This window comes from Macaca thibetana, chromosome 14 (genome assembly GCF_024542745.1).
Source record: "Macaca thibetana thibetana isolate TM-01 chromosome 14, ASM2454274v1, whole genome shotgun sequence".
Taxonomy (NCBI): domain Eukaryota; kingdom Metazoa; phylum Chordata; class Mammalia; order Primates; family Cercopithecidae; genus Macaca; species Macaca thibetana.
Window position 1 is genome coordinate 45,755,381 of NC_065591.1, and position 18,151 is coordinate 45,773,531.

The 18,151-nt window shown below is 46.4% G+C and overlaps 1 protein-coding gene across 8 annotated transcripts in view; it reads right to left on the reverse strand.

The window, feature by feature from the left end:
- Positions 1-18,151, reverse strand: part of NAV2 (neuron navigator 2) — a 766,628-nt gene that overhangs the window by 389,365 nt on the left and 359,112 nt on the right. The window lies entirely within an intron of this gene.

Consider the following 18,151-nt stretch of genomic DNA (forward strand, 5'->3'; position numbering starts at 1 on the left):
TCTGCTACTAGCCTGTAAGCTCTTTTGAGAGCAAAACCTACATCTGTCTCATTCTCATTAAATTGCCAGGGTTCAGCCCAGCGTGATAGGCAGGTGCTTGGTAAATAGTCACCAACTGCAATTGTATACCAAAGCTTCCCTTCCCACTGTGGGAGCTCAGGAGAAAGCTGCAGCTCCTAGAAGGGAGGGTGGTGTGGGTAACATGGGGGCAATGCTTGCCAGTTAGTAAGACCTACTAAGTGTGGCATCCAGCGTTTTATGTATGGGAAATGGGAGGTGGAGAGTGGGCACAGAGAGGCCTCCTTCTCCCTATCCCCCACCCTGTTGGCATCAAGGAAAACCTAGCTAAGTCCTAGTAACCCCACATGGGTATCCATCATGGCTCCCTTGGGTAGGGTCATCAGATCTAGCACATAAAAATAGAGGATGCCCAGTTAAATCTGAATTTCAGATAAACAGCAAATAATTTTTTGGTTTAAGTGTGTTCCATGACATACAAAATGAACTCATATCTTGGTTCAGACTTTGTCATTTATTACATATTTAAACGTAATTAAAATTTTTTCATCATTTATTTAAAATTCAAATGTCACTGGGCATGCTGCATATCATCTGGCAGCTGCACCTGTAGGCAGGCTAGACTCTCGGGGAAGGGGTGTTATTTATCCGATCAGGCTGGAAAGAATGCCCCTGAGGACCAAGGGGACCCTAGAAGGAGCTGACTATGATCCTGGTGTCCGGCGAGCAGGGCCTGGCCCAGGAAGGGGGAGCAGTGCCAGGCAGGGAGAAGGAAAAGAACGGCTGTGGCCTGAGGAACTGGGTTCACGCTGCCTTCCTGGCATAGGGAGGTATGTGGAGCCCGCCCCAGCTGCTCCCCATTAAGCAAAGCTGGCATTTCGGAGCACGTCAGAAGCGCTGGCTCCCAGCCCTGGAAGTCAGTGTCTGGCCTCTGAGCCAGCACTGCCTGCCCGGCCCCAGCCCTCTCACCTCAGCAGACCGGGGGCCCCAACAGGCCCATTGTCGTCCGGCCCTGGAGCCTCAATGGGGCCATTCAGGGGCTTTGTAACAAGCCCTTCTGGAAGGCACTTTCTCCTCCCCTTCCAGGGTGCCCTTGGTCAAAACCTTCGCCTGTGTGGGTGGGGGGTATGGATGTGGTGAGAGCAGCCGGCAGCAGTACAACATTACTGAAGGCTGGATTGTTGACAGAGGGCACAGAAATGCCCCACAAGTCACGGGACTCCAGGGAACTCTGCCCACACTGAACCCCCCACCCTGCTGAGGGGAACTGGGCTTCCGAGCCACCTGCACCTGAGGAGCAAGAATCAAGGTCCCCAACACATTCACTGTAGAACTGTGGAAGATTCATGAGAGAAGCCAGATAGATGCAAGTTCAAGCCCAGGCTTTACCAAATCCTGGCTGTGTGAAACTGTGAGTTGCTTCACCTCTCTGGGCCTCTTTTTCTTCATCTGTAAAACTAGAGCTAATCTACCTCCTAAGGTGAAGGCTAGATTACAAATATCATGTAAACATGGAGTGTGGAGCCTGGCACATAGTAGGTGCTGAATAAATGTCCCCTTCCCCTCTCCCTTCTTATTTATAGCTCTTCCTGATCCGGTGAAGACCTCCCAAAATTTGCTCTCCCATAGGTTGCAGATCCAAAGGCCACTGTTACAGGGATGTCTTGGTTCAGGCTTTATCATGGAACATGGGCCCCCTGCAGACCTGAGATTCAGCTGAGGCCCCTCTCAGCCAACACAGCCCCTAATAAGGAGAAATGGCACTCAACATCTCCTACCATCTCTCGTGCCCTTTCTGCTAGTCCACCCTGGTGTCCTAAGCATCCCAGAGCTACTTTATACTTTCAGATCTACCACTGCAGGCTGCTTCAAGCCCTGGTTTCTGAATAAGGAAATAGATAAAAAGAAGCTCAACTCTATGGGCACTGTTAGGCAACTTAAAGGCAGCCATCTTGGGCCTTAAACAGAGGACAAACAGACACATGCTTCGGGTTCATTATATTTCACCAGGAGTCTCAGTAAACCCTTCCTAGTGGCTGACATTCCCAGTGTGATGCCTACCCAACCTGGCAACCCCTGCCAATGGCAGCAGGGAGAAGAGCCAGAGCTTCCTGTTCACCAGAGCTCTCCACCGTCTGTTCATCAGACCAAATCCAAAGTATGCTGCCCTGTTTTCTCGGGATCTTGCATGCGTTCAAACCTCAGCTTCTCTGATCTTCTAGGATCCCATTCCTGCCTGCTCCAAGTCACCCAGTTCCCTCCTTCCCTCAGTCTTCCAATTCCATCTTCTACTCTAGACCAGTCTTTGTCAGAGTGAAGGCTACAGACTATCTTATGCATACTCACTTGGTCATATTTTTCAAAGATATGAATTCTTGGGCCTCACCCCAGATCTGCAAAATCAGACTCTCTGATGCTCTGGCCCATGATTCTGCACACTTAACAAGCTCCCTGGGTAATGCTGAGCACACTGAAGTTTAAGAACCACTGTCATGAAGGGAGGGATGCACTCTTGGCATCTCTCTTGCCCCATAGGACCTTTCTCTGCATATGTTCCTTGCTATTAATAACTATCTGAAAGAATGAATTAATTGGTTTCCTTATTACCAAATTACACAAATATAATAGAGCACTGCCATCTCATTTCTTGATTGAGTTCTGCCTTGGACTTTTCTTGAGAGGATTCTATCCATATATAACAGTACAGCAGAAAACACACACAGACATACTCACACCCAAGATATAACATTTATGTTGCACTCACATGCCAGGCATTTGCCACATGCCTCATCCACATGATCACATTTAGTGCTGAGAGCAGCCCTGTGAGGTCATTGCTATGGTGTCTGTGGTGCAGATGAGGAAGCAGAGGCAGGGTTTAGCAGCTTGCCTAAGGCCATGCTGCTGTACGTGGACAGAGCTGAAATCCAAACCCTGGTCTGTGTGGCAATGACCACTTGCTCTTTTCCACTTCACTATCCTGACTTCTCTGGGGGGGGCTAGTCTCAAATTCAGATCTCACCCCAGAGTGTACATCAGAATCTCCTACAGAGCCCTAAGAAATACAGACGCCAAAGTGCTACTCCAGGCCCGAATCTATGGGAGACATCAGGGCTGGTAGATTATTTGGACAATTCTACACGCAGCTGGTGAAGAACCACTGAATATGTGCCCAGAGTCATGAAGCTTGCTAAATGAGGGTCTAGAAAGAGAACTTAGTTTTTGACTCTAAGAACAGTGCTCTTTCAGGCTCACCATACTGTCTCATATGCTATAGTGATGCCAGTGGCCAAAGTGGACTTTCTACAACCTCTCAAGGAGCATCTTGGACACATGTGCATACAAACACAAACACATGCGTGCACACACACAGAAACCTTCTTGGTGCCAAAACATCATCTCTCAGTCATACGACAGCTTCCCTGTCCCTGCTCAGGACCAGATCTGGACTCCAGAGTGGCCAGGGTGGTCACTTCTCCAGGTGGTTTCAATGGAGTTAAGTGAGACAAAGCTAGGAGAGTTGGACAAAGCTAGGAGAAGTCAAAAAGTGCCCCACAACATCCTCCAGTACCCTCCTTCCTCCTGTAGACTCTGGAGTGAAGCTGCACCTCTCTCACCAAGTCCTCTTCCTCTACCTGCGGTGGCCCATGCCTGACTGAGACACAGGTGTGCACAAGGTCAGGCAGTTTCTATGGCACCAGTGATCATGCGACAGCTTTAAAATAGCCCTGATTTATACAGAACAAGGGAAAAAGCTCCAACTTCAGCATTAGACAATAATTTCATCAAGCAGCCTAATTCAGGAGCTCAGTTATTCTGCTCTACTCTCATCCATGGGCTTTCCCCACATCAATGCACAATTGCAGGGTGATTGAAAGAAATGCCTCCACAGGCAGATTACATTTGCACAGCACCTGCCCATTGAGAGGGCTTCCCTGAGCATTAGACAAGGGAATGGAGAGGGAGTGAGCCCCTCCCACTGGTGCCCTGGGATGCATCCTGCCTCCTACATAACCACGTGCTAGAATGATGCAGTGTGATTTGGGGGACTCAAGAACTGGAAGATTTCCAAACAGCAAAGGACTGTGGGAGTTGGTTTCTGTTCAGAATGTGGGAATAGCTGACCAGCCTTTGCTGAAGGATCCAGAGAGGCATTCACAGCCATTTGTGAGACGGGCTGGATGGAACTGCCTCTAGCTTCTGAAAGGTGCTATCTCAACCAGCCCAGGCACACCTGGCAGAGTGGGGAGTCAAGGCCCTCTAATTACTGCTGCACTCCCAGGTTAAAGACTGGGTCTCCCTTCCCTCTGCAGCTACCAAGTAGATAACAGTCTCTGGTCATGGTGACCAAACATTAGCTACAAAGCCCAGCGTGCAGGTGAATTACCCTAAGCAACATCAGAGAGATGTAAGAAACAGAGTAGCCACGCATTCTGGAAGTCTGTCTTATGAGGTCCTTTTCTAGGGTGACTCCGTCCATCCCTCGCATCTTCAACCATAGGGTAGGGTTATTTGAGGCAGTTTGGGCCTGTGCCTCTAGACAGAGGTGGCGACACTACTTTGTGGGATGGGGTTTCTCTTAGATTCTTCTTCTGAAGGGGTTGAGGGCATAATGCTCTTCTGCTTCTTAAACTTTCATTTCTTTATATATAATCTGGGATCTTATTAAAATACAGATGTTGATTCAGCAGGTCTGGGGCAAGGCCTGGGATTCTGCATTTCTAACAAGCTTTCAGGTGATGCCATTACAAACAGGCCACAGACCATACTTTTGTTAGCAAGTGTTTAGATCACAAAAAGTGGGCAGAAAAGAAAAAAAAAAAAAGAAAAGAAAAACTGAAAACAAAGTGAAATCTTGCCTGTTGGCAACGCTGATTCCCACATTCTACTGTGGGCAGCTTAGAGTCAGTTCTAAACTCAGGAAAGGCACCTCTCTGATAAGGTAACATCCAAGCAAAGAACTGGAGCTGAGGGAGTGAGTGCTGTTGGCATCTGGGGAAGACATTCCACGTAGGAAGAGCAGCAAGTGCAAAGGCCCTGAGGCGTGGCATCCTCATCTTTAAAATGAAGGGGTAAAAAACCAGAGTCTTTGTGATATAGTTCTAAGGTTCCAGAGTCAATAGGGAGGCTTTCGGAGATTGGGGAAAATAACTTATCCTATAGGAACAGGACAGGAGAGTGAAACCTACAGGCCACCATTGCAGCCCCCTCCTTTTTTAGTCTGACATGCCTCTCTTTCCAATGCTGTTTCAGAGGAGAAAATTACTAGCTGTTTTTAAGAAACAAAATAATCTAGCCAGTTAAGGAAGAGATATTTTTAAACCACTGAAGGGATTTTTCCTTTCCCATTTCTTTTATTGATATATCTCCTCTCCTTCCAGTTCTAAAATAAGCATCCTGTCTGCCCTTATGCTAATCCAAAGGCAACACACCACAGAACGGTGAGGGCCTCAGCAGAGCCAGGCAGAGGTCGATTAGAAGCCACCAGACCCGGGGAATGCACCAAGGCAGCCCAGCCAGCCTGGCCTCGCCCATGGCCTGCTTCCTCCCAATCCAGGTGACGAGACACTCTTAAAAACAGCAATGGAATGTAGCAAGAGTTGGTATTTGCAAATGACAAATTTCTGACTGAATTCCAGTTCTTTGGAATGGAAAACTAGCAGGTCCTGTTACAAAATGTACCAATAGTTCATGCCTAATACATGGGTGTGGGCAATTCATATACTTCAAATCTAAATGTGGCTAAAAATATGACAAAGCTGGCATATTTTTAGCCAGGTAAACATTTCTAGAGACTAGGTCACATTTATACTGGTTTCTGCTCTGCAATCCAGAGAAGGAATGATTCCAAATGAGTGAGAAGCAAGGACCAAAGAGGAAAGCCATGGAGTCCACCAGGCAGTCGGGATTCCTGGTGACCATCTCTAGTTTAGGAGTAATTTAAAGTAGTTAAAATGAGTATCTTTTTTTAAGAGACTGGGTGTCTCTCTGTCACCTAGGCTGGAGTGGAGTGACCATAGCTCACTGCAGCCACAGCCACAGCCACAACTACATTGTGTCCTTCTCCGTTAAAGAGGGAACACTTTTGAAAGAACAGGGCCCCATGTTACTTTAGACGGTAAGTCTTTGCTGGGTTTGATGACCTCTCACTTGCTGGGGGATCTTAAACAAGTTGCTTTCCCTTTCTGTGTCCTTAGTTGCATGTGTCTCTCTTCCCCACCCTCAACTAGACTTGGGTTTAGTGGGCAGCAGCACTGAGGGAGGACCATGCTGTGGGGAAGGAGGCAAGCTCTGTAGTCACTGCCTGAGATTCAGACCTGGCACCTCCACTCACTGGGTGTGTGGCCTTGGGCAAGTTGCTTATGCTTTACCTGCCCCAGTTCATCTGTACAATGGAAACAATCACAAAAGTATCCACCTCAGTAGTTACTGCTATTGTAACAATTAAATGGGAAAATCCACATAAAATGCTTAGAATATCAAGCACATATTAAGTGCTCAGTAAATAACAGTGATCTTATCTGCCTCACACTTTTACATACATGAACTGCTTTAGCTTGCACGATATGTTGAAATGCTATAACTACCCAGGGAAATTGAGGCTTGACAGGGCAGACCTGTCCAAGCTGCAGTTCAACAACTATTTCTTAAGCGCCTACTGTGCCCCCAGCTTCACCCTAGCATTAGGAAGGTGAAGTTCCTGGTAAATAAATGGAGAAGTAGGAACTTAACCCAGGTCTCTCTGGCTTCCAGCTAGCAAGGGTCTAAGAGGCTGGGTAGAAAGAGCATGGACTTGAAATTAGACAGTCCCAGTACTGGCTCCATATGGTCTTGGTCAAGTTACTGACCTCCTCTGAGCCTCACACATAGAAGGGGATGAAATGCCCCCAGTCCCCTTGTGAGGCTTAACGGGGATAATGTATGTAAAGTGTCTGGACTATGGGAGGTGGACACTATGGTAGCCTATTGCCACACTTATACCATCCACAAAGAGGCCCTATTTTTCTGGTTCTCTGAGCCAAGTGCAAAAGCTTCCTAATATGAAGCAATTAAGAACACTCATTCTGGGCCAGGTGTGGTGGCTCACACCTGTAATGCCAGCTAGTTGGGAGGCTGAGGCAGGAAGATCCCTTGAGCCCAGGAGTTTGTGGCTGCAGTGAGCTATGGTCACTCCACTCCAGCCTAGATGACAGAGAGACACCCAGTCTCTTATAAAAAGATACTCATCTTAACTACTTGGTAGAAGGAGGGGAAAAAATATATAGCATAGGGCTGGTTCCAATCTTTAAGCTGTCAGGCCTTTCAGAGCAGAATATCTGATTACTAACTGAGATGAAAGGAATACTGGCCTAGAGTCAGAAGGCTTGGGTTCTGGTTTTTGCTCTGCCCTTTGGAGCTGGGTAACTGGAGGCAAGTCACACCCCTCTCTGGGTCATGGTTTCTTCATCTGCACAATGGAGCTGTAGGAACATTGTGCAGATGGCCTCATAGGTCTCCTCTGGCTCAGATGTCCTAAGTCTCTAGTACTTAAAGGCACAGATCACTAAGCAGATATCCCAAGTAATCCAGGTTATTCTAAATCTGGTTTTGTCACCTAAATGGAGGTTTTTTTCCTTCAAGGCTTGTCTTCTAACGATCAAAGCTTGCACACCAGAAGGTCTGACAGCTCTGGCACACTTGTGGCCCACACATTCTGAAGTAAACATGCGTCACTCCCAGGTCTGAAAAGAATCAAAGCAAATCAGCATGAAATGGGGACTGTCTGCTGAGCTGCAGCCAGCATGTGGCAGGAGGACAGGAACGAGGTCCTGCCAGCTGTTAGGCACATGAACCCTGCTGGGCCGGCAGCACGGGGGTCACCTGGGGGACAGCAGCCACAGCAGTAGGACAAGGAGATCCTGCCCAGATTGCAGCAGGATGTGGGCAAAGGCCAAATGGGGCTCCTCATCCTATAAACACAGAGCCTCTGGCAACAAGCTGGCACAGGCACAGAAGGCCCCAATGAGGGGGAAGCAGCAAGAAGGGCCGAGACCAGGGAAGCAGGGAGCAGGCTCCAAGCAGAGGAGGGTCTGGAGGTTTGATTATCTAAAGCAGTAGCTCATATGGGATTCAGGCCTCCTTCGATTACTGGCAAAAGAAGGCAGTGGTTAAAAGCACAGGTTTGGGAATCAGAAAGACCTCAGTTCAAATCCTACCACTGTCGATACCAGCTGTGTGACCCAAAAAAGTCCCAGAACTCCTCTAAGGCTAGTCCTCTCACTGACTCCTATTTTTCTTCTTACTGGTAAAATAGGTTCAATAATATCAGCTCAGAAAGTTCGTTTGAGGATTAAATGAGATTATGTAAGGAAATGGCACATAAATGGTTGCTATGATCATCATTCCTGGAAACTCTGTCCTATCCTAGGCTTTTCTAAACCTTCTCCCTTTCCTAACCAACCAAAACCCCCTCAGAACCCTTCTCAGGTCCTCCATCCAAGGCAGGGGTGGTTGGGGATGGGGGCAGGAATCTGCCCAAACTTGCCAAAGCCCATGGTGTTCTCTCCCTCTCAACCCCTCCAGTCTGCTGCAGTGCCATTATCACATCCTGACAGCTCTTCTTCCATCGCAGCAGCCAGAGAGTTTGGATATCATAAACAGCCTTGTGCAAAGGAATCTGCCTCCGCCCTCTACTCAGCCAGACCAGGCAAGTTTCCCTAAGACCTGGTGTTGGAGAGCTTTGATGCTGGCTCCAGACAGTGTTCAGGTTGCCCACTCTGTGTCTCTGTCTCCTACACTTGGCCACCCACCATCACATGACCTTCTCAGTTCACATCCTAAGAGGGAGTTCTGCAAGATCCATCCACAACTCGGCCGGGCGCGGTGGCTCAAGCCTGTAATCCCAGCACTTTGGGAGGCCGAGACCATCCTGGCTAACACGGCAAAACCCTGTCTCTACTAAAAACACACAAAAAAAATTAGCCGGGCGAGGTGGCGGTGCCTGTGGTCCCAGCTACTCGGGAGGCTGAGGCAGGAGAATGGCGGGAACCCGGGAGGCGGAGATTGCAGTGAGCTGAGATCTGGCCACTGCACTCCAGCCTGGGCGACAGAGCGAGACTCCGTCTCAAAAAAAAAAAAAAAGATCCATCCACAACTCAAGTTCAATTTCTATTTACTCCTGTTTTCCAATGCTTTCTTTTATCTCCCCCTACCCTTCTTTTCTTCTGCAAATATTAACTAAAAACCTATTATGTATAGACCCTGTGCCAGCAGGAATCAGGAGAGACACAGCCCTCATGGAAGTCATGGTCCAGCAAAATAAGCAATCACAGTCCAAGCTGAGAGGCTACTGGCCAGGCTATGGAACATGTAGAAGAGACACTGTATTAGGACCATGGTGGTGGCGGAAGGCTTCCTGGAGGAAATAATACTAAACCTGAATTTGTATGGATAAAGAGTGGGAGGATTCAGTCGGGCAAAAGAGAAAAGCTTGTTTCCAATCATACTCCTTATCTTCTCAGTGCCTAGACCAGTAGGGCTCAGTCAGAGGTTTCAAATTTTTTTAAAAAATTACTTCATTTAAAAAATTTCTTTTGTATTTGCAATCTTGGAAACACCTTAGATTCTCATAAAAGATTACCAAATGAAACTGGATCTTGTGATTTATTTCCACAAAATGTCAGCAACCATTCTCATGAAAGAGCAAGGAATGAAGCCAAAGTTTTCACACTATACCAGAAAGAAGATAAAGAGTCCAGAACCTAAACCTCATGAAACAAATTTGGCCAGGCTATTGTGAGTACACACACACACACACACACACACACACACTCCAATTTCATTTATGTTCTCATAAATATCAAGGGCATCGGTGACAAATACTATTCAGGCAGGACTTTGCTTTGTTTCCCAAAGTTTTGGTTTTAAAAATTTCAAACCTACAGAAAAGTTGAAAGACGTGCACATATATCTTTGCCTAGATTCACCAGTTAACATTTTCATTTTCTTTCTTCTTCTTTCTGCAGATATTCTCACCTTGTTTTTTCCTAATTGAGAGTTACTTGCTGACATCAAGATACTTCCCTTCTAATATTTCAGCATATAGCTCCCAAGAAAAAGGACATTTCCTTACATAATCCCAATACCATTAAAATGGATAGAATAATACTATCTAACACGCAATCTACAATCGAATATCTCCAGTTTTCTCCCAAATGACCTTTGTAGTATTTATGGTTTTACTCATCCAGGATCTACTCAAGAATCTCTCATCGGATTTGGTTGTCATAGCTTTGGTACTCTTTTTCTAGAATAGCCCTTCACCTGCTTTAAAACTTTTTATGTCTTTCATGAGACTGACACTTTTGAAGATCCCCGGCCTGTTGTCTTAAAAAGTGATTCATAATCTAAACTTATCTGATTGCTTCCTCATGCCAACAAGTGATTTTGAATCAAATTCTTCATTTTCTCCTTCCTCTGTCTAGAATCAGCCTGGCCAGTTAACACTCAACAATGACATGTAGTGGGTCTTGTGGCCTCAGAGGACTTGAAATTTTAAACATCCCAAAAGGGTTCAACCAATATGATTAAGCAACTAATATTTATTTAACATTGAAAGAATATTTTCAATATTTCCAAACTCTGGAGCAGGGGGAGGAGTCAAATGGCATATGTATTACCAAGCTAAAGGAAATTTGAAAGTGATTTACTTAGACTCGGTAGTAACAGCATTTTTTTCAGATATTTTTTCAAAGTGCTTTCACACTTGCTATTTAAGAAGGTTGACTTCAAAGGTCAAACAGATAAGCATTCAAATATTTGAGTCTACCTACCAGCTGTGCTCCTTGGAAAAGTAGCTTCACCTCTGTCAGCCCTGGTTTCCTCAAGGGCTACCTAAAGTGTAAGATGCTTAAACAGGTGCCTTGTTCACCATAATTACCTGTGTTAATCTTCATAGTAACTCCAAAGAAGGTACAGCAGGTATTATCCTCTCCATTTTATAGGTGAGGTTATGACGCTCAGAAAGAAAATGTGATTTGTTGAAGGTCATGTAGCAAGGTGACTAAAGAGACAGAATTAGAACCAAAGTTGCGAAGTCCTAGAGTGGTCATTTCCAGTTCTCTTCAGGAAGTAGCATCTACCTCATGGGATGTTTTGAGGATTAAATGAATGATACATATCTGGTGCTATGTATTATGCTGATACAGAGGTTGTGCTCAATCGATATCCATGACTAGAATTATAATTTTTTTTTTTTTTTTTTTTTGAGACCGAGTCTTGCTCTGTCGCCCAGGCTGGGGTGCAGTGGCCGGATCTCAGCTCACTGCAAGCTCCGCCTCCCGGGTTTAGACCATTCTCCTGCCTCAGCCTCCCGAGTAGCTGGGACTACAGGCGCCCGCCACCTCGCCCGGCTAGTTTTTTGTATTTTTTAGTAGAGACGGGGTTTCACCGTGTTAGCCAGGATGGTCTCGATCTCCTGACCTCGTGATCCGCCCGTCTCGGCCTCCCAAAGTGCTGGGATTACAGGCTTGAGCCACCGCGCCCGGCCAATTATTTTTAAAAGTGTCACATTGCCATGAGTAACTAATTTTGTTCAAAGGCCTCCAAATACCTCTGAAAATGGGATCATAATTATCTCGACTAAGACCCCATTTCTACCCTATCCTCTCTCCCACCAAGATGAATGGAGGGATTGGAATAACCCAAAATTCACTGAAGGTGTTGAGGTTTCACTTGGAAGAAGTGGCAAAATATTCTGAGGCTGGGGGCCCATTGTTTGCAAAACACAAGAGAGGATTGTATTCCCTGGGAAAGGGGGCACTAAGCCATGAGTCATTCTCTGGTTCTGTGTGGGCGAATGGGGGTTCCTGCAAAAACCTTTGTGTTACTCACTATTGTCTTGTGTAGATTAAAGCACAAAAAGCCTAGCTAAGTTTTGTTCCCAAAATCACATGGCCCATTCTGCCCAAGCCATTCTAGGAACACATTGTCCATCTCTTTGAAAAATGTGACCAAGAGACAGAATAGCCATTGAATTTGGCCTGTGGTTATTGGTAAAGCACCACTGGGCAGCTGGCCATGCCTTGGGGCACCTTAATGGCCAACTGATCACAAGGTCCAGCTCTCATTACAACCATGCCTGCTGGGAGAAAAAAGGGCTTTCCTTCTGCCCTCAGAACAATAAGGAACCATTAAGAAGCCCAGTCAATGAGAATGTCCCATTCTTGGTCCTGTCCTGGGCTAGGCCCTCAGATTGACTGGCTCCACTCAACCACCTCCACAGTGCCAGTTCAGACTGGTTGTACAAAGGAAGCTTCCCACAAGTTTGGTTTGTAGCAGATCCCTCAGCTTGGTTACTGTTACAAAGATGGCATGTCTGAGACCAACCTGTGAAAGTTTCAATTAACAACTCGAGATATGACTTCTTTGGATGACATTGTTATTAATTCACTCTTGTTCCCCATTCATCTAACCAAAGCCCTGCTATGCTTTCCAGCTTTCATGGTGCAAGCCATCTGTCTTTTCATGTAATCAGCTGTGTACTTGGGAGGCAGAGAGGTAGGGTGGAAAGAACATGGGCTTGGAATGAGGCAGACATAGTTTCCAAACTTGGATCTGACCTTGGGTAACAAAAATAGGCAATACTATATATTCCTTGCTTAGTATGTGCCATACACTATGTTCAGGAACCTACCTGTAATATCTCACTGAACCCTCACCCTCAACCTATAAGCATCACCATTTCTGCTTCAAAGATGACAAAACTGAAGTTTAGGAATGTTCTGTAATTTGCCCAAAGCCTAGATGCAAACTCTGACCTCTCAATAAAGTCTAATTTACCACATAAAACTGCCTCCAAGTGATAACCTCCCTTGGCCTCTGCTTCCTTACACAAAATGCATAGATCGTTTTTCCCTTTATCCAGCTTCTTGTGCCTCACATTAAATAATATCTATATAAAGAGCTCTGCAGACTACCTGGCACATAGCAGATGCTCCATAAATGTTCCCTTCCCTGCTGCTGAGGCGGATTCTGAGAAATAAGAATTTCTGACCTTAAGCCAAAATCTCACTGGGTGGTTTGGCTTTTTCAGAATGGTTCCAAGAGTTTCACTAGGGCCTCATGAAAACACCTCTCTGAAGGCTACATCTCTTATATCTTATAAGTAAATAATATGGGACCCAGATTTGGTGCTTCAGATCTTGGTCACAGAGGAAGGCAGAATGAGAAATGGAAAGCAAACCTAGCTATTCTGAAAGCTAGAATTTGGGCTGTAACTCCTCCAGCCTCCCCTTTGATGTGTGTGTGTGCTTATATGTGCTCAATACTTTAAGCTGTTCCATGTGTATATATTTGTGTATGTGTGTGTATATATGCATATATACACATATCCAGAAGTAGATGTATTTATATACAGATATATATACACGTAATGTTACCCTGAATAAGCCACCAGTACCACCCTTAAAGTGTCTTTAGAAAATTAACCCATGGAGTAAGCAATAATATGTGAACCATAAACATTCTTGCATGTTGGCAGATAACCATGCTATACATTCCCCTCCAAGAACTGAGAAAGAGAAGAAAGGGAGTAATACAATAGCAGAAAAATGCACTAATCAAATCCATAATCAACTTTGATGATGGAGCAAGGATTCTAATAAAAACACAATGGAGCAAAGTTGCCACAGGTTGTAAGCTTGTAGCTGTGCTCTCTTCCCAGGGGCCTCCTCTGTGCTTTCTTTTTCAACATCTAAAACACCCACAGAGAATTTCAATCACTTCTAATTACTTCTTTAAAGAAACTAGGTGCAACTTGAACACCAGCTTCTAAAAACAGGAAATATCAAAGTATTTTATATATGTATATATTTTTTCTTTTTTTCCTTGCAACTGCTTCTTAAAAATAGGCTAACGTCTCCTCAAATAGCTCAGGCATGTTCCTTATCTGAAGGTCAGCCAGAGAGAGTTTCTGAACAAACATAGGGCATGTCTTTAAAACAACTCTCTGCACATGGTCCTAATTTATTCACATGTTAACAGAGCAGATGCTATAAATGTTCATACTTGGGGGAAGGCACAGGTATCTCAGTCCCAGGAAGGTAATTCAGGGGAGGTGTGCTGCTGCTGCAGAACACAGTTTCCTCCACTGGGAGAGGTGGGTGGCGGGAGAGAACCAGCTGTAGGTTTATGGGAGAGATTCAAGGTAAGGGGCCTGGAGGAAGGGTGGGTGACAGTAGGGCTGTACCTAACAGCTACTTGCTGGCTAAGTTAGGTCTTTTCACACTTGATGGAGATGAAGAGCAGGCTTAGGGGCAATGGGACGTCACTGGCTGAAGAGAGTTGCTGCATACTAAAACAAGGTATCAGAATAGCCTCCTTTCCCCTGTAACTACCATGTTGAATATTCTGAACCCCAAGCTAATAATAATAATCACCATCATTTCCCAATGATCTGTTATGAATCTGAATCAGATCCTTAATGGACACCCTCTCCGCATCTTCTCATAACTACCTTGCACATTCAGAATGATGATCCACCAGGAAGCCAACATGCAAATCTAATCCTTCAGCTGCAAAGCCTTTGTTCTTTCTCTTCATCACCTTTTGAAAAGGAAGATGCCAGATCTGGAGCAATGACTTGTTGCATGAAGCAATATCAACTGCTCAGTACCACTGCATGACCTTGCTCTTCATTCTCCACTATCACACTCATTCTGACCTCCTCTCCTCTCCACCAGTCACTCCTTCCCATCTCCAAAACCCAGCTCATCTTCTGTCTCCTCCAGAGGCTCTCTGGACTTCTCCAGCCATCTTGGCCTTTCCTGTGAGCACCTTGGATACTCAGCCCCAAGCATGCCTCTGAGGCCTCCCTGTGTTGTGCCTGGTTGCCCTATGTACATCAGTTATGCCTCCCAACTAGATTATAAAATCCTCAATACTCAGGCCATGTCCTATTTGCCTCATAGATCTGCCAGAGCATGATGGAAAAAAGACAGCAATGAAGAGTGGGAAGCCCGCAGGCCTCAAAGCCAGACCAACCTTGCTGGACTCCCTGCCCTGCCACCCTAGATGACCTGGAGCAAGTGGCTGTACCTTGCTAAGCCTGATCTAGCTCAGTGGTTACAGCAGTGGTCTTATAAATCAGGGCCTGCAAGTTCTAAGACAGTCTCTGTGGTTCTCCCTGGACAACATCATGGTTAAAGGCATGGGATCTAGTGCCAGACTGGCCAAGTTCTAATTCTACCTCTGCTACTCACAAAGTTACCAAACTGGTCTTCACCTCAGTTTCCATATGTGTAAAATGGGGATAATAACACTTATCTCATTTGGTTGTGATAAGAATAAAATTAGTTTTTAATGTTAAGTCCTTAGAACAATTCCTGGCACATAGGAAGTGACATATAAGGATTTGGCCATTATTACCATTGTTATTATTGTTACTATATTGTTATATTGTCATTATCATAGAAAACGGATGTATCAGACCTGATTTAAGTGTTTCTGTAAAGATGAAATGAGATTATATGTAAAGAGCCTCACCCATCAGGCACTCAGAAAGTGGTTATGCCCTTCCCTCATCTTCCCATTCTGCCTGGTACTGTACTAGGAAGGTGATAGATGTTCTACAAATCCTTGGAACAGATTGATACCTTTCCAGGGGCTTGACAGAATAAGCCATATCTTTTCTCACTTAGGGACTATTAAATCTTGGTTCAGCATGCCCTATCTCTTAGGTTAGCAATATAAATAGCTACTTTTATTAAGTATTCCTTATTTGCCAGACACTGCACTGAACACTTCACATTATTTTTAATGCTTATGATTCTAGTGGTTGTTAATGCTCATTTTTAAATAGATGAGAACACTAAAGCCCAAAGAAGTTAATGAAGGTGGTCACCTAACTAGTTTATGACAAACACAGGACACCACTGATACCCATCTGACTTTAAAACCTGTATTATCAGCCACTACACAACCCAACCTCCTGCCAAAAATCCCCTGAATAAAAGGGGAGTCAGAGGCCCCAAGAGAGCATTTGCTATTTAATTCATTGCTTCCTGAGTATCTTCTAATAATATATACCAGATTTGGGACCTGGAAACTACCACATGGCCAGTCAGACACAGTCCTCATGCCATAACCAAGAGACTCTTTTGGAGGGAGAATGGGCACCGTATCAGGCAGACTGTTAGAAGACCTGACACAGAAGGTAAAATCCCACTGGCCAAAATCACTTTGATGTCAGCTGAGCAGACAGGGATCTGCCACAGGGAAGACCCCCCAGAACCCCTGGGCACTGGCAAAGGAGGTCAGGCAGGTAAAAATCAGGGTAGTCCACTGGAAGTGGCCAATTTCCTTAGCAGTCCATCCAAACTGTGCTCACCTTCAGTACACAAGGGCCCATTGTGGGCGAGAGAGGTGAAATGGGGGGATTATGGACCAAGGGCAAAAGAGGGAAGCAAAGTCTTGAGGGAAGTGGACTGTTCCAGCCCCTCAGGGAGAAGCTGAAGAACTTTTTTTTTCACGGAGAGGGTGATGAATCACCTTTCCAGAGCCTATGCACTGCCAGTCCTCTGACAATGTTTGTTAAATGAAGGGTCAAACGGGCAAAGGCAGAACAGCTGCCTGGATATGAACAATCCCAGCATGGACTTTCCCTCTCATTCCTCAGGTGCTCCTCATCAGGCTTGAGGGTATGTGTCACCTCCAGTTCCGAGTCACTGTACTGACCTCCCACCGACTGCCCATTACATCTCATAAACCCCACCTCCACGGATGAAGGGAAACCCCGTGCAGAAGTGTACCCTGCTGCTCACCCCCATTGGAGAGCCCACTGGACAAATCCTGTACCTAACAACAGAAGAAGAGCAGAGCACAAAACCCTCACAGAGGCAGGCCCCCGGAGCACTGGAGGAAATCTTGCCTTCCTCCCACACACCATCACTCAAACCTGTCAGCTTCCAAAAATGTTTAGCAAGTGCAGCAGCAAGGGGCATGCTTATCAGCCTGGTGTGGGAGCTTAATCTGCTTTGAGGGCCTTCTCCAGCCCAGAGTTCCAAAAGTCTGCTTACAATTAGCTTCCAGCTCCAGTTCCCCCATCAGAAAGCCTAGGAATGTGTTGAGCTCTAGCCTCTGATCAGAGAAAGCTCCAGGAGAAGGTGGAGACGGTGTCAGCAGGGAAGTATGCGCCAAAAAGGTCAGCTGGTCTGTTGCCATTTTCCTGACACCGGCCCCAAACCACCTCCCCTCTGGCTTCCCGCCTCTCCTGACCGGACAGTCACATCCGTCAGGTCGGCCTGTCCCCAAAAGTCCCTGCTGACTGACTGCCAAGAAAATATAGCCCCCTCCTACCAGAAGAAGGGGGAAATGGAGCGGGGAGGGCCAAGAGAACCTGATTGGCCCTTGCTAATTTCTGTAAAAGAGATTGCACGGCCAGGGCTTGTCACCCAGCCGAATGGAGTGATGCAGGCTCTGTCTGGAAAGGTAGGAGTCACTAATTCTCTTCAAGCCATCTCCCATCCCCACCCCCCGTCACTCGGGCAACCAACACCAGGATCTACCACCCAAGAAGGAGGGGCTTAGCTTCGGCCGCCATTCTAAGGCAGCCACCCACACCCCCACCCCCATCCCCACCCCCACCGCAACAGCCAGCCAAGACGCTAGGAGTCTCCAGCTGCCGGCCTCGGCTGGTGCACTAGTACTGCAGTCCCAGCACCTTGCCTGGAACCACGTCACCCCTCAGGATGGGGCAGGGACAGGTCATCTTCAAGCCAAGGGTAAAGCAGGTTCACTGCCACTCCCAACCTCCTTTTCCTGGATCTTACAGCCAGGCTAGGGAGCGTCGAACCCAGTGGGGCCTCAGATCGTTCCTTGTCCGGAACAGAATCTCTGCGGAACCGCCAGACAGACACAGAGCTACTGATGCGGATACTGGCTTCTTGGGGCCAAGACCTCAACATGCAGGACCTCACATTTCCAGCACACGTTTTTTGAGAACATCCCGACCTTTCCTCCTCCCCAGGAAGATGCTGCAGACGTGCCCGCCATCCCAGGTCTCGAAGAGCTCTTTAGGCAAACCTGGGGCACCCGCGCCACACCCACCGGCCGGCCCACTCTCCTCGCACATCCCCCAACCTGCCGGCCTAAGGGC